The sequence below is a fragment of the Phocoena phocoena genome, chromosome 4 (assembly GCF_963924675.1).
Source record: "Phocoena phocoena chromosome 4, mPhoPho1.1, whole genome shotgun sequence".
Taxonomy (NCBI): Eukaryota; Metazoa; Chordata; class Mammalia; order Artiodactyla; family Phocoenidae; genus Phocoena; species Phocoena phocoena.
This window is the reverse complement of record NC_089222.1, coordinates 41888963-41905453: the sequence shown is the minus strand read 5'-3', so window position 1 is coordinate 41905453 and position 16491 is coordinate 41888963.

Genomic DNA, 16491 nt, shown 5'->3' with positions numbered 1-16491 from the left:
ATGATCCCATTTGAGAAAATCTCAGTTCATTAGCACGTTTACAGAATGGAAGTATATCAAGACTTCCACAACTACAAGTGCTGTAGAAAACTCTTAAGGGATAATTATTCGTTTCATGATTGATTTTAAGGTTCTACTAGTACTTCATGAATTTTATACAGGATACCCATTTTATAAGTTTCTCAAAGCAAATATCATTTGGATGTGTATCTGTATGTGTATGTATATAAATATACACACATATAATAAATATGTATGTTTATTATTCTTTTTTGATAGAAAACCACTGACAGCCTGTGGGATATTTTCTGTATTTTCAGGATATTAGGGATGAGACATCTGAGCTCTCACCCAGTCTAACTCTTTACAGATGAGAAAACTGAGACCCAGAGAGTTTGAATAACTTGTCAAAAATAACAGAGTGCTAGAATTATGAATAAAACTCACGTCTCTTGATTATCAATCCAATTCTTTTAGTGCCTTTATTTTTTATGCTTATTGAAGTATGATTTACATATCATTCACAAATTTTAAGTATATAAATTGATGACTTTTGACAAATGGATGCAGTCTACATGTCTACCACAATAAATATAACCATAAACATACCATTCACTGTTTCTTAAACTATTTGTTGTATCTACTCAATATTTTGCAATTAAAGTATGCATATTTATAATTATTAAATCTTTTTTTTTTTTTTTTTTTACAACTTAAAGTTATACTGAGGCAGGAGATAGATGGGCCCCCAGGGCAAATGGTTTGAGTTCGTTCCTTGTGGACCGATACTCTGGGCCGGGAATAACAGGACAATTGAGAGAGGAGGCTGGGCCCTGCCCAGATAGAAGATAGGAAACCACATATTCCTCATTCTCGAAGTCAGGAGACCTTCCCGACTACACATGCACAGAAAGGCTCCTTGGAGGTCAAAAGGGGAGGGATGCTAACTGCTGTCAACTGATGCTCACTACTCATAGATCTCTTCAGTAGACTCCATCTTGGCTAAGATGTATGTGCACACATGGGAAAATCCTGAGCTATACCAAATACGGACTTTGAACCAGACAAATCAAAATGATTGGCCAAAAGAAACCTGGAAGAAATGCCCCATAAAAGTGATTCAAACTGCCACGAGGGTGTGACTCTCTCTCTGAACCGGCCTGTGTGTCTATCCACACGTACAGTATTTCTTTTTTCCCTAATAAATACTTGTTTCACTACTTTCTGCCTCTGTGGGAATTCTTTTTCTGCAAAGCCATAGGGCCAGGGCCTTGTCACAGGTCTAGTGGCTAGGATTCGGTGCTCTCACCACGGCGACCCAACCTCAATCACTGGCGGGAACCGAAACACTGCTTCAAGCCGCTGCAGGCCTAGGCCACCCAAGATCAACAGGAGTATGTAAAATAAAAGCACACCTTATTCCACTCCCTGTTCTGTTCCCCAGAGTTAGCTCTTAAAAACTACTGTAAAGCCTCAAACAAATACTTTATGTCTTCTTTTTGTTTCCTTTTTTTTTGGCTGTACCACATGGCTTGTGGGATCTTAGTTCCCTGACCAGGGACTGAACCCGTGCCCTTGGCGGTGAAAACATGGAGTCCTAAGCACTGGACCGCCAGGGAATTCCCATGTCTTCTTAAGATAAATGATATTGTATTATACATATTTTGATTAAAAACTTGATTATATCATCTATCATATATACACATATACATACATATATATACACACATAGATACTACCTATTTTGCTCTATTAGCACTAAATATATATCGTTTCCTAAAGGGTAACACTGATTCTCTCATTTATGTCTTTTCTAAGCTCCGATAGCCTGGAAACTTATTTTTCCCTACCTTTCTTTGTCTAAAACAAAGCTCAGTTTGGTTTAAATTTTATATACCAAAGGGAGCACACTGTGCCTAATTATAAAATAATATTTAATGATTTTTTCTTTCCTTTGTCTCTTTACTTCCTAAATTACTCTACTTTATATAATCTTCTTTTCAGCAAGTATTTCATTATTCTTTATATTCCCCAAACCTAGAACTGTTGGCAAAATAAATACTTGCTGGGTTTTTTTTTCCAGTTTTATTGAGCTATAACTGGCATACATACTGTGTGAGTTAAAGATGTACAACATAATGACTTGACTTACATACATCATGAAATGATTAGGGGCTTCCCTGGTGGTGCAGTGGTTAAGACTCTGAGATCCCAATGCAGGGGGCCCGGGTTCGAAAACTGGTCAGGGAACTAGATTCCACATGCATGCCGCAGCTAAGAGTTGCATGCCGCAACTAAGAGTTGCATGCTACAACTGAAGAGCCCACATGCCATAACTGAGGAGCTCATGTGCTGCAATAAGGAGCTGGCGAGCCGCAACTAAGGAGCTCACCTGCTGCAACTAAGACCTGGCACAGCCAAATAAATAAATAAATATTTTAAAAAATGAAATGATTATCACAATAAGTTTAGTAAACATCCATCATCTCATATAGATACAAAATTAAAGAAATAGAAAAAAAATTTTTTTCTTTTTTCTTAATGCCTTTAAATAAAACTTAAAAAGCAATACGATACACTGCTGCTTTTTTTTTAAAGTTCCTGATCAGAGATTTTAAGTGTCTCCTTGGCAGGCAGTATGTGTTATATACATCTTTGTGTTCACACAGGGCTTAGTAGAGTTCTTGGGAATAGTGAGTGCTCAATACAAAAATTAATGGATTTTTCTTAAGGCTATTAGTGTGTGTGACATTTTCTTTTATGAAAGGGAGGGATAGTTCAACAAAATTGGATTTTGCTGTATGTAATGGTTGGAAACTACATTAAATTTATGATGACATAAGCAAATGAATAATGAAACAGTTGCTGGAATTTTAAAAAATTACCTGGCATTATATAAAGACTGGCTACCGGCATGGATGATACATACTAAAAGTCCCTTTTTCTAAAGAATGAAGATAGTGTTTTTGTACTTAAATGAAACAATTGCCTGAAAATTTCATCACATTTCTTTCCTTATCTGCATTGAGTCTTGAACGGTGTCTCTGTGAGGTCACACATCTTAATGAAAATTGGAAAATAAGGTAACCATCAAAATGTTGACATAATCACAGCATAAATGAAAGAATAAGCATACAGTTGTAACCAGAGAAGGTATACCTATTGACTTGCACAATATTATATTTACCTGGTAAATTTACATAGTTAAGCCATTCTAACTTGCAATATTGCACAGTCACTAAAATTCATGATCTTGAAGATAATGTGGCAACATGGGGGAAAATGTTTGTGTTCTAATATTTCACTAAGAAATCAGTATTCCTTATCAAATAATTTTATAGAAAAGAATTCTGCATAGAAAAAGAGCAAAAAGGAAACATACCAAAATAATAACAGTGGCTATGTTAGGGTAATGGCAGTCTGAGTGCTTCTTTCTTATCTCTAGTTATATTACTTCTGTAACAGAAAACAAATTGACAAGTGCAAAGAAAATGAGTTCTGTTAAAAGAAAATATAGTAAACATTTGTTATTCATGGCAGCCTCAAATCTGCTCAAACCCCACATCTTATAGTTCCCCATGTGAATTCTATCCTCCTAAAGTAAATTCTAAAATTTAACATTTCATAATCTCCCTAGCCTCTGAGTCTTAGATGAGGTCCTATAACTTAGTTTCTGCCTCTCAGCTGTACCTGTCAGAAACTACCTGTAGTGCAGACAGGGCCCAGACATCCATTCTGCTGGCACAGTTGGCTTCAAAGTCATGGTTCTGGGGTCAGCAGTGGGTATAGTATCTTCCCCATTGTAACAAAGACTGGTGGTTTTGGAGACTGGTGGTAGCTTGGCCTAGAACCTGTTCCTCCAGCTTTTCCCATGATTCCCTGGGCTTTCTAATCTCCCTTCATAAATCCCTTCTCATTTAAATGACCTAGACTTGATTCTTTGTCTATACCTAAGAATGCTAACAGATAGAGGAGGCTAACAAAAGTAAAATTCACCTAAGAAAAGAAGAAGGGGTTTTCCCGGGTGGCGCAGTGGTTGAGAGTCCGCCTGCCGATGCAGGGGACGTGGATTCATGCCCTGGTCCGGAGGGATCCCACATGCCGCGGAGCGGCTGGGCCCGTGAGCCGTGACCGCTGAGCCTGTGCGTCCGGAGCCTTTGCTCTGTGGCGGGAGAGGCCACAGCGGTGAGAGGCCCGCATACAGCAAAAAAAAAAAAAAAAAAGGAAAAGAAGAAGGAGGGTTGACATAATTAAAGACAAGATCATTCTGAACTTCAAAAGAACACTGTGATCAAATAAAAGACCTTTTTAGCAGGTAAATGTCATGAGTGTCATTTCCGGGCAAAGCATCTAAGAGCTGGTGTGAGACCCTGTGGCTCTCTTTTCTGCTAGCAGCCATGGGGCCTCATGTTCTGATGATGCAGCTACAAGATATCAGATCTCCCATCAGCCCAGGTACCTGAGAGACTGTGTGGAAGACAGCCCCCCTCTGGCCCAGAGAGCACAGCTGATGTGAGCAAGAAATAAATCTGTGTTAGGTGAAGCCACGGAGATTTGAGAGTTAATTTGCTACTATGGCTTAGCCTAGCCTAACCAAACCTGATTAATACACAGTGGTATCAAAAATGGGATGTGTTTAATGATCAAAATAAATAAATACATAATTTTAAAAGCCTTGTATGATTATAGAACATTTTATCTAATGAAAGTAAATCAAATAAAGCATGGATTAAGAATTTGTTGTCATTTTTCATCAAGTAATCTGGGTTTACCTGAAAGCGACAGCAACAAAAATGTCACACACTGTAAAACCCCTAAATATTTAATGGTCTTAAAAACAACAAATAGTTTATGCATTTCAATTCTCATATTATAAAAAAAATAAAATTTGTGATGCATGTTAATTTTATTAAAATAACCCCCCCCAAAGCAGTATGCAATAATAAAAAAGAAAATCTTTTTTACTTATTGTGAAATTTTTGATGTTCTGCAGAGAGAAGTGTGAGAAAATTGCTAACAGGATTTATTGAAATTGCTTCTGGCAAAATTAAAGAGACATGAATGCAACATGCATTGGAACAGATTCATCAGTGTCTGCTTGCTTTTGCAGCCCTTTTCCTTTTCAAGTGTCTGTTTCAGCCTGTACAACAGTAGTTTTTTCTGCTCAGTAGTAAATGACCTTTATTTCATAAAAGGTATGCTGTCCTTTCACGTGAAATAGCCACTGACAAGGTTGTTTTCTATCTGTCTATTATAATCAGCACCACCCTGTCTGCACTGAGTGATCCGGGCCACTGGGCCAACACTGGCAGAAGTCATCATCACAGTTCTGTTGTTTGAATGTTCCCAGTGTTCAAAGGCCCTAATAAATGATCCTTTACTACTTCTTAAAGACTAAAGGGGTTTTGAAAGAGTTGGCTTCGTTTTGTTTTGTTTACAGTACAGAAGATCAAATAAGAGAAAATAGGATTAAAGTAAGAGAGATTTCTATTGGACATAAAGAACTTCCAGACTACCAGAATAAAAAGATACTGGAATGGAGTAATGAGGGAGAATGCCTGGTCTTTTGTCAGGCACATGATTTAAAAAGACTGACTTTCTGGGCTTCCCTGGTGGCGCAGTGGTTGAGAGTCCGCCTGCCGATGCAGGGGACACGAGTTCGTGCCCCGGTCCGGGAAGATCCCACATGCTGCAGAGCAGCTGGGCCTGTGAGCCATGGCCGCTGAGCAAAAAAAAAAAGGCTGACTTTCTAATAAAAGGAAAAATAAACAAATGGGACCTAATCAAACTTACAAGCTTTTGTACAGCAAAGGAAACCATAAACAAAATGAAAAGACAACCTACAGACTGGGAGAAAATATTTGCAGATGATGCGACCGACAAGGGCTTAATTTCTAAAATATAAAAACAGCTCATGCAACTAACTCAATAACAAAAAAAAACAACCCATTTGAAAAATGGGCAGAAGACCTAAATAGACATTTCTCCAAAGAAGACATACAGATGGCCAACAGGCACATGAAAAGATGCTCAACATTGCTAATTATTAGAGAAATGCAAATCCAAACTACCATGAGGTACCACCTCACACCGGTCAGAATGGCCATCATTACGAAGTCTACAAATAATAGACTTTTAATAATAGTCTACAAATAATAGAGGGCATGGAGGAAAGGGAACACTCTTATGCTGTTGGTGGGAATGTAAATTGGTGCAGCCACTATGGAAAACAGTAGGGTGGTTCCTCAAAAAACTAAAAATAGAGTTGCCATATGATCCTACAATCCCACTCCTGCACATATTCCAGAGAAAACTATAATTCAAAAAGATACATGCACCCCAATGTTCATAGCAGTACTATTTATAATAGCGAAGACATGGAAGCAACCTAAATGTCCGTTGACTGGTGAATGGATAAAGAAGGTGTGGTACATATATAAAATGGAATACGACTCAGCCATGAAAAAGAATTAAATAATGCCATTTACAGCAACATGGATGGACCTAGAGATTATCATACTAAGTGAAGTAAGTCAGAAAGAGAAGGATAAATACTATATATCACTTATATGTGTAATCTAAAATAAGACACAAATGAGCTTATCCATGAAACAGAAACAGACTCACAGACATAGAGAACAGATTTGTGATTGCCAAGGGTGGGGAGGTGGGGGGGGAAGGGATGGACTGGGAGTTTGGGCTTAGCAGATGCAAACTATTAAATATAGAATGGATAAACAACAAGGTCCTGCTGTATAGCACAGGGAATTATATTCAATATCCTGGGATAAACCATATGGAAAAGAATATGAAAAAGAATGTATATATATGTATAACTGAATCTCTTTGCTGTACAGTAGAAATTAACAGAATATTGTAAATCAACTATACTTCAATAAAATTAAAAAAAAAAGACTAACTTTCTATAGGCAGAAGGCTAGGTCAGCTACTCTCTCATAGTCTTTTCCAGTTCTGTGGTTTTATGATTGTTTAAGACTAATATCACAGCAGAATTCTCTTGGCAGGAATTCCCTGGTGGTCCGGTGGTTAGGACTCCACGCTCTCAGTGCCAAGGGCCCAGGTTCAATCCCTGGTTGGAGAAGTAAGATCCTGCAAGCCACATGGTGTGGCCAAAAAAAGAATTCTCTTGCCTTCTCTTGTTTTCATTTATACCATTCAGTGTCTCTGTTTGACTGGTATTGCTAGGGGACAGTCTGTCCTTGTTCTCTGGCCAAGTGAACACACACACACACACACACCACAGAGGAGGGTCAAATAGTTAACTCAGGTATTCCACAGACAGATTCCAAACTGCATGAGTCTAGTAGAGGAAAGATGTTCACCATTGCCCTCCTTATTGATCTGATTCATCTCTGAGCATGGTCCATGAGCACAGACCTCACTGGTCTGACCTTGAGGGTGTACCCCTGTGGTTGTCCTTAGCACTGGAAAGTGTCCTCATCGACCCCCTTGTCTCTCATGGCACCATGCCCTTCTCCCCCAGCCTCACTGTGCTTTCACTTATTTCTTTTCTCCCCCTCTTCTCCCCACTTTGCCTCTCCAGGAGTGGCCCTTCCCCAACATTAGCAAGTCTTTGGCCTCTTGCTTTGACCTGGAAATTCTCTCAGTCCCAGAGTCCCTGCTTCAGGCTATGAGTAACAATTTCTTTCTTCTACCTGTTCCTGCTGCTGGATGGGAGAAGAGGGAAGGTTTATATCCTGAGGTGAAGATGGGGTCAGAAGGACATGGGCTGGAGAGACTTGTTTTCTATTTCTTTTCTTTCCTCTCTGTGCTTTGGCCATCCTATTTAAAATGCAGACATCTTGCATCAGATGGGTAATCCCCTGCCAATAGCTCTCAACAGGTCCATATATGGGAGTCATATTCTCCTTGCTACTCTAACTTAGGACCTTATCAATCAAACGAGCACTGCTTTCCTCCCAGTCTTGTGTAACATTGCAAGGTCCTCTTTTATTAACCAGCCTTGCGACTACCCATTGCCCTCTACTAAGAGTTGAAGGAAACGCAATTTCTCCATACGTGTAAGGTCTTATGAAGTTGCAGAGGTCAGCAAACTGTGGCTGTGTCTGTGAGCCCAATGCAGCCCACCGCCTGTTTTATAAGTAAAATTTTATTGGACATAGCCATGCCCATTATTGTCTATGACTGCCTTTGCTCTCTAACAGCAAAGTTGAATAGTTACAACAGTGACCTTGTTACCAAACACAAGTTCATGTGCCTGATGCACAGTGAGACAAAATAAACTGAAATGTCAGAGTTTGGAGCAAAGAAAGGTTTATTGCAGGGCCAAGCAAGGAGAACAGATGGCTTATGCTCAAAAATCCTGAATTCCTCGATGGTTTTTGGGGAAAAGTTTTTACAGGCAAAATTTGGGGTAAGGGCTGCATGGTGTGTGACTTTCTTCTGATTTGTTGGTGGTGAGGTAGCAGGGTGGTGCTCCAGGAATCCTGCACTCAGCCTGAAGTGACCATCCTCTACCTGGGTGGGGGCCTTAGTTCTGCAGAAGAACTCAAAGATATTGTTATGTAAATTCCTTGAGGAGGAACCAGGACCCTGCCACAAGGCTGTACTATTGTTTCTTTCTTTTTTAATTTTTATTTTATATTGGAGCATAGTTGATTAACAATGTTGTGTTAGTTTCAGGTGTACAGCAAAGTGATTCAGTTATACATATACATGTATCTATTCTTTAGCAAATTGTTTTTCCATTTAGATCATTACAGAATATTGGGCAGAGTTCCCTGTGCTATACAGTAGGTCCTTGTTGGTTATCTATTTTAAGTATAGTAATGCGTACATGTCAGTCCCAAACTCCCTAACTATCCCTTCCCACAACTATTGTTTCTTGACTGCTCCTCCCTTGTTTCTGCATCACCTCCCTTCCCTGATTAACAACTGTTTGAATCTGCCCTTTTGAACTCAGTCAGGGAGGCTGAATGAAACCTATTTCCTACAAACAAGAAAGTGGGGGGGGACACAGAAAGGATTTGTACCTGGGAGCCCCTCAGGGTCATGCTCAGTTTCAACCCTATGGTCCACAAAGCCTAAAGTATTTAATAACTGGCTCCTTATAGAAAAGGTTTGCCAACCCCTGATACAGTGTATCACACCTAAAAGGAGGACCACTTCAATCAAAATGATTACTCTTAGCTGCTGCTTTTAAGGGTTTCGGGTAGCTTTTTTCTTTTGAAGAGGAGACTTAGACCCTGGAGAAGTTAATCCTTTTATTTTTCTTTCCCTATATCCTGCATGCCTTCATTGTGGCTAAAAGAAATGTCATTTTTTAAATGGCAGAATCTATAAAATTAATGTATTTTTGTCACTGCCAAAAATTTAATGTGAAACCTTGGAGTTGCTCTTGACTCCCTCTCCTCAATCCTCTACCCATATCCAACTGGTCACCAAGTTCTACTGCTTCTTCCTCATAAATGTCTTCTACATTAACCCCCCTGTTTCTCTATTCTCAGTACCGTACTCGAAGCCCTTATGTCTCACCTGCACTGTACAATAGCCTCCTACTTACTTTCTTGGCCTCCAAGCCATCCTACCCCAACTAAGTCATTCTCACTATATGTAAAGTGCCCTCCCTCCACTAAATTACTCACCACACGTACGGCCTTCCTCAACATGTACTAGTCATGTATACCTCACCACATGTACGCCTCTAATCTCAGAATTGGGCTTCTATATTATTAAATAGCACTACTATTTACCTAGTCACTCAAGCCAGAAACCAAGGAATCATCTTTGATTTGTCATTTTCCTTCATATGCCCCACCTGATTGATCAGCAAGCCCTGTCAGCTCTACCTCCAATAATTTATAGTAATCCTAACAGAGTTAAAGACAGTTCAATTAACATTTATGTTCCCAGGCCCATTTAAGAAACAACTGAAAGGTAAACAGAAGTCACACAAATAGAGATCAAAATATCTAAGGGCCTAGACTCAGCTAATTATTGTTCTGACTGGCTCTCCGTTTTTATTTCTCATCTCTGCTGTGCCTTCCCTTAGAATGCCAGTTCCATAAATTTCTCTGACATGTGCCCTCTAGGTACATGCAAAACCTGTTTGCCACCTGTAATAACTGTCTGTCCCTGAATCTAACCCATATAACAGTTACTTGAATATTTTGTGCTTATCTTCCTGGTCTTCCCCCCTCAAATTTGTTCAAATTCTTTGTGACCACTTGGTATGATAACCCCAGTCTTCAAAAGATTTTTCCTGTTACTCTTACTGTGGATTCTTCATCTGCTCCTTTTAGAGGAGATCCAGTTTACTACTGGGTCTGACTTCTTGCAGGAAGCGGGCATTGATTTAGTCAGAGCTCTTACCTCTTTTAATTTGTTTTTTAATAGGCCCAGTCACTACTCCTGAACTAGTAATAATTAAAACATCTTTACCTTTTCTAATACCCTCTTTATAAATAATTAAAACTGAGTAAACTCCCTTTTCCTTTTGTATATATCCATCCTTGTCTCCAAGAGCTCATGCTGATCTTCCTATATGTCTAGTCTCTTCACTAAGCCCTCATTCTGTTTCTGCTATGGACTGAATGTTTTTGCCCTCCCCAAATTCATGTTATATACTAACACCCAATGAGATGGTATTTGGAGCTAGGGTCTTTGGTACGTGATTAGGTCATGAAGGTGGAGCTCTCATGAGTGGGATTAGTGCCCTTCCAAAAGGGACCCCAGAGAGCTCCCTTGCCCCTTCCACCACATGAGGTTACAGTGAGAAGATGGATGTCTATGAACCAGTAAGCAGACTCTCACAGACACTGAATGTGCCAGTGCCTTGACCTTGGACTTCCCAGCTTCCAGAACTATGAGAAATAAATTTCTATTGTTTATACGCCACTCAGTCTATGGTATTTTGTTTTAGCAGCCTGAACAGACTAAGAGAGTTTCCTAAGTTTACTCTCCCTCTAGCTAATCATCTTGTCTCCCTTTGTTGTGATTTCATTCTTTCACTTCCTTTGTTCTTATAGTCAGAACGAAGCATAACTTTCAATTCACCCAATCCCTCCTTGATTTCTTGAGAAAACTTCACTGTTGGAAATGAAAACTCCAGGCACAGGCCTTTTAGGTTTTTTACTACCTAAGAAAGTGGCATATTCTCTTTACCTTAAGAGCGTCCATTCCTATGTATGGGTTTATTAGTAAAATTTACCATTGTTTTATGGGTGAGATTTGCAGTTTGGGTCTCCAAAACCTAAAGCCATGATAGAACTTGTGTAACAAATCCAGAGACACTTGGGGCCACATAGCAGGGCTGATTCTTGAGTCTATGGACAAGCCCCATGAATGTTAGTTGTATCATAATTTTCTCTCTGAGCTCAAACCACTATAAAGCGGAACAAAATTCAGACAGCTGATCTAACACTGCCTACCTAGAGCTGGCAATAATAATTTAAAGCCAGAACCTTGTCTAACACCCAAGCCAATATCATCTCTTGACTGGATCATTACAATAGTTCCTAATTCATTTCCCTGGCACCATTGTTACCAAGCAAGGGCTTGCTGCCCAACGTGCATAGAAGCCAATACTATAGCACTGACTTTTGAGAAAAGAAAAAGCTATATTGTGAGGTTGACCAGCAAGGAGATAGGAGGCAGGGCTCTCAAGTCTGTCTCCCCCATATGGGGTTTGGTCACACTTTTATGAGTTAGGGGAGGAGGGTTGGAATGTGGAAGTACTGGTGGGGATGGTTTTTATTGGAGGGCGTTGGAACTTGGCCATTTATGGTAAGGATGGTAAAGGGTCTTCAGCACCAGATCTTCCTGAACAATGGATCCTTCACTTCTGAAAGTGTTCCTGCATTCAGGTTCTGTTCATGTCCTGGTCCTTTTCTTCCGTGGCGGGGAGAAACTTTGGTTCCTGGTGTTATTTGAGGTAAAAAATTTCCCCTCTGCACCTTCTTTGGCCACATGACTTACAGTTTTATTCTGTTTCTCTAAAAAACTCAGTATCTTGTTAGAAACAGGATAGGGCCAGTTTGGGGCTGGTTCTGCAGTTACACCATTCTAGTGCCCCCCCCCCCCCCGCCCCGCATAGTTCATCTTCCACATAGCTGCCAGAATGATCTTTAAAAAACTTATATAAGGGGCTTCCCTGGTGGCGCAGTGGTTGAGAGTCCGCCTGCCGATGCAGGGGACACGGGTTCGTGCCCCGGTCCGGGAAGATCCCACATGCTGTGGAGCAGCTAGGCCCTTGAGCCATGGCCACTGAGCCTGCGCGTCCAGAACCTGTGCTCAGCAGCAGGAGAGGCCACAACATTGAGAGGCCCACGTACTGGAAAAAAAAAAACCAAAACAAAACTTATATAAGGTCAAACAAAGGACACAATCAAGAAAGTGAAAAAATAACTCATAGATGGGAGTTCTCTGGTGGTCCAGTGGTTAGGACTCCATGCTCTCACTGCTGAGGGCCCAGGTTCAATCCCTGTTTGGGGAACTAAAATCCCACAAGCCATGCAGTGCAGCTTAAAAAAAAAAAAAAAAAGACAGATAACTCATAGAAAGGCAGAAAGTTTTTGCAAATCATATGTCTGATAAGGGCCATGTATCCTGAATATATAAAGAACTCTTACAACTCAACAATAAGAAGACCAATAACCCAATTCTAAAATGGGAAAAGGACATGGATGAACATTTCTCCAAAGCAGATATACAAATAGCCAATAAGCACATGAAATGACTCTCAACATCATTAGTTATTAGGGGAATGCAAAGCAAAAAACAAAAAAACAACACATTAAGAGGACATCCCTGGTAACGCAGTGGTTAAGAATCCACCTGCCAATGCAGGGGACACGGGTTCGAGCCCTGGTCCGGAAAGATCCCACATGCTGTGGAACAACTAAGCCCATGTGCCATAACTACTGACCCTGTGCTCTAGAGCCCGCGAGCCACAACTACTGAGCCCATGCACCACAACTACTGAAGCCTGCCTGCCTAGAGCCCATGTTCCACAACATGAGAAGCCACCACAATGAGAAGTCCACACACCACAACGAAGAGTAGCCCCTGTTCACCACAGCTAGAGAAAGCCCACACGAAACAACAAAGACCCAAAGCAGCCAAAAATAAAAATAAATAAAAGTTTTAAAAAACAAAGTGGTGCAGCCACTTTGGAAAATAATTTGGCAGTTCCTCAAAATTTAAACAAAGTTACCATATGACCTAGCAATTCTACAGAAGAGAAAAGAAGGCACATATTCATACAGGTATATACCCAAGAGAAATGAAAGCATATAGTCATATAAAAACTTGTATACAAATATTCATAAAAAACAAAAAGTGAAACGATCCAAATGTCCATGAATAGATGAATGCACAAAGCGTGGTATATACATACAATGGAACATCATTTTGCCATAAAGAGCAATGAAGTACTATTACATGCTACAACGTGAATGACCTTGAAAACATTATGCTAAGCGAAAGAAGCTAGACACAATAGGCTGTATTATTCCATTTATATTAGGCAAATCTATAGAGACCAAAACCAGACTATTTTTTGTCAAGGGCTGGGGAAAGGGTCAAGGGGAGTAACTGCTAACAGGTACAGGGTTTCTTTTTGGGGTGATGGCAATGTTCTGGAATTAGTGGTAATGGTTGCACTCGTTATGAACTGCTAAAAACCAATGAACTGTATACTTTAAAATGGTAATACATGTTATATATAAATCATATCTCAATTTTCAAAAACACTAATGAGAAAAGAAAAAAGTTGTAGTAGATCATGATCTTCTACTGGTTAAACTCTGCAATGGCTTCCTATAGTACTCAGATAAAATTCAGTCTCCTCACCTTGGCCTACAAGGCCCTATATGATATGATCCCTACCTGCCTCTCTTATCTCATACCCCATCACTCCCTTCACTCCCCGTCTCACATTTACATTACATTCTGGGCTCACTGGCCCTCCCACTCCCAACTTTACACTTAACCTTCCTCCTGTTTAGAGTATTCTTTGCTCAGGGCTGCTCATGGCTGCCTCTTCCTTGTCATGGAGGTCTCAGATCAATTTCACCTCTTCAGAGAGGCCTCCCTCACCATCCCCATCACTGTCTATCATATTACCATGTATTATTTTCTTCACAGCATGTATCACTGTCTGAAATTGTTTGTTACACACACATTTTCTGAGAGCAGAGATTTTGTCTGCCTTGTTCACTGCTATCAACCAAGTGCTAAGAATAATGCCTGGCACAGAGTAGAGGCTCAAAAAATACATTTTGAATGACCTAATTTTTGAACAATGGAAATTTTGATATTTTGAAGGTACTTGGGGTGCTGAGAGCTTCGACTGATTTTGAATGAGAACCTCAGAAACCCCATTCCTGAACACACTGAGACTACATATATAGCATCCAGGGAGAGCGGTAAGAAACAGGAGGGGTGTGGACATGAACCTCACCATCATTTCCAAATTACCAAAGACAAAATTTTATAGTTGTGGAAACCATGAAAAAACTGCCCAAAGTTTATGAAATCAGCTATATAAATCTTGCCACATAATTCATAATTCTGTCTGTTCTCTGAGAGGAGAGTTGAGGCACGCACACACTTGATCTGGGCTCATTGGAGGAGATCAAAGGGAGAATGGCTATGAGGCAGCACAGTGGGGCATCTCTGGGATTGCAGTTCAGCTCAGACTCTGGGCTCAAGCTTTGTTCCTGGGAAGGGGTAGTAATAAAGAACAGAGCCCCCGAAAAGTACAGAACACAAAGTGCGTCTGCTTTGGGGCCCAGGAAGAGGGTAAGCTGGGAGAGACGGGTGGCATAACAACCATTAAGAATGGAATTAAGGGGACTTCCCTGGTGGTCCGGTGGTTAAGATTCCATGCTCCCAATGCAGGGGGCCGGATTTGATCCCTGGTCAGGGAACTAGATCCCGCATGCCACAACTAAAGACCCTGAAGGCCATGACGAAGACTGGCACAGCCAAATAAATAAATAAATATTAATATTAAAAAAAAAAAGAGAGAGAGAATGGAATTAAGGAGCAACCAAGAATATGCCTATGCTGGGAGGGAGGGTGATGTCAAGGTAGTGGGAACCACAGGGCTGACCTCGGAGGGCAAAAGAGGATGCCGGGAGCCAGGGAGACACCCGCTGAAAGAGACTCCCTACTGTTCTTGAAGGATCTGAGGCCTGGAATTTCTATATTTTGCTGTTGAAGACTGAACCACACGCTGCTGTTTCACGTTTCATCAGTATGACCTAGGGAAATGTGGTTACACATATAACATAGGGAACGGTGCTCATATTCCCTTATCCAAATGAGGAAAATATTCTCTTTTTATTCTGAGGTAGTCTATGAATCATATATGTGGAATCATTAAGTGGAAGCAACATTAGGGGGAGGACCATCTGCCACTGTATATTTTAGTGAATTTGATCATGAGGTGAAATGCCTCTAAACTAAGCCAGGTGGAAGAAGGATGTAAAGATAATTTAGGTTTAGATTATCAGATGAGGAGAAAAGTTTACTGAGGTAGGAAAGAAAAAGCTTGGAGGGTTGAGAAAGTGAGGTGGTGCAAAGAAATCAAAGGCTGGTTTAGAAACAATAACCAATATTATGAAATGGGAAGAATAGGTTTTTAAGCTTAAAAAGGTAAGGCTTAAAAAAATTTTTTTAATAAAAAAGGTAAGGCTTTATTTTAAATCAGTTTGAACATTTACATGCAAAGTATTGAAAGTAAGTGAAAGTGATTTTTAGAAAGTTTAAATATAAGAAAGGAAGCAGAACATGATGTGGCCCAGCTTGCCCAGACACACTGAGGTAGTACCTAGGGATGACTTCCATCGTGAATTGGATACATGTCAGGTTATAAGAAGGAATGTGCTGCTGGCTTGCACAGATCTGAACTTCCAGAGCAGCCTGCGGGATGGCCTCTGCTGTCAAGCCATCCCGCACACTCTGTCGCCCAGCTAATCTGCCTGAAGTTAAACTTTAATCACTCTAAAGCCTTCACTGCTTTCCCATCCATGTTTTACAGACTCTACCCTGAATTCTACCTGGATGTCTAGCCCCACCCTACCTATTGTTTTATTTTTTTTTGCGTTACGCGGGCCTCTCACTGTTGTGGCTTCTCCCATTGCGGAGCACAGGCTCCGGACGCGCAGGCTCAGCGGCCACGGCTCACGGGCCCAGCTGCTCCGCGGCATGTGGGATCTTCCCGGACCGGGGCACGAACTCGTGTCCGCTGCATTGACAGGTGGACTCTCAACCACTGCGCCACCAGGGAAGCCCCCCACCCTACCTATTTAATCTTTGCTTTTAGTTCTCTCCAGAACACATCCCTCTCAAGGCCTGCCTCTCCACTTCCTGCATCTGGGCCTTTGCCTAAGAGGCTGCCTTTGTCTAAGAGGCTGCCTTTGTCTGAAGTGTACACTGTCTCCTGTCTGCCTAGCCACATGCCACCCTTCTGTCAAGGTGGAGCTTACATTTCAGTTCCACCAT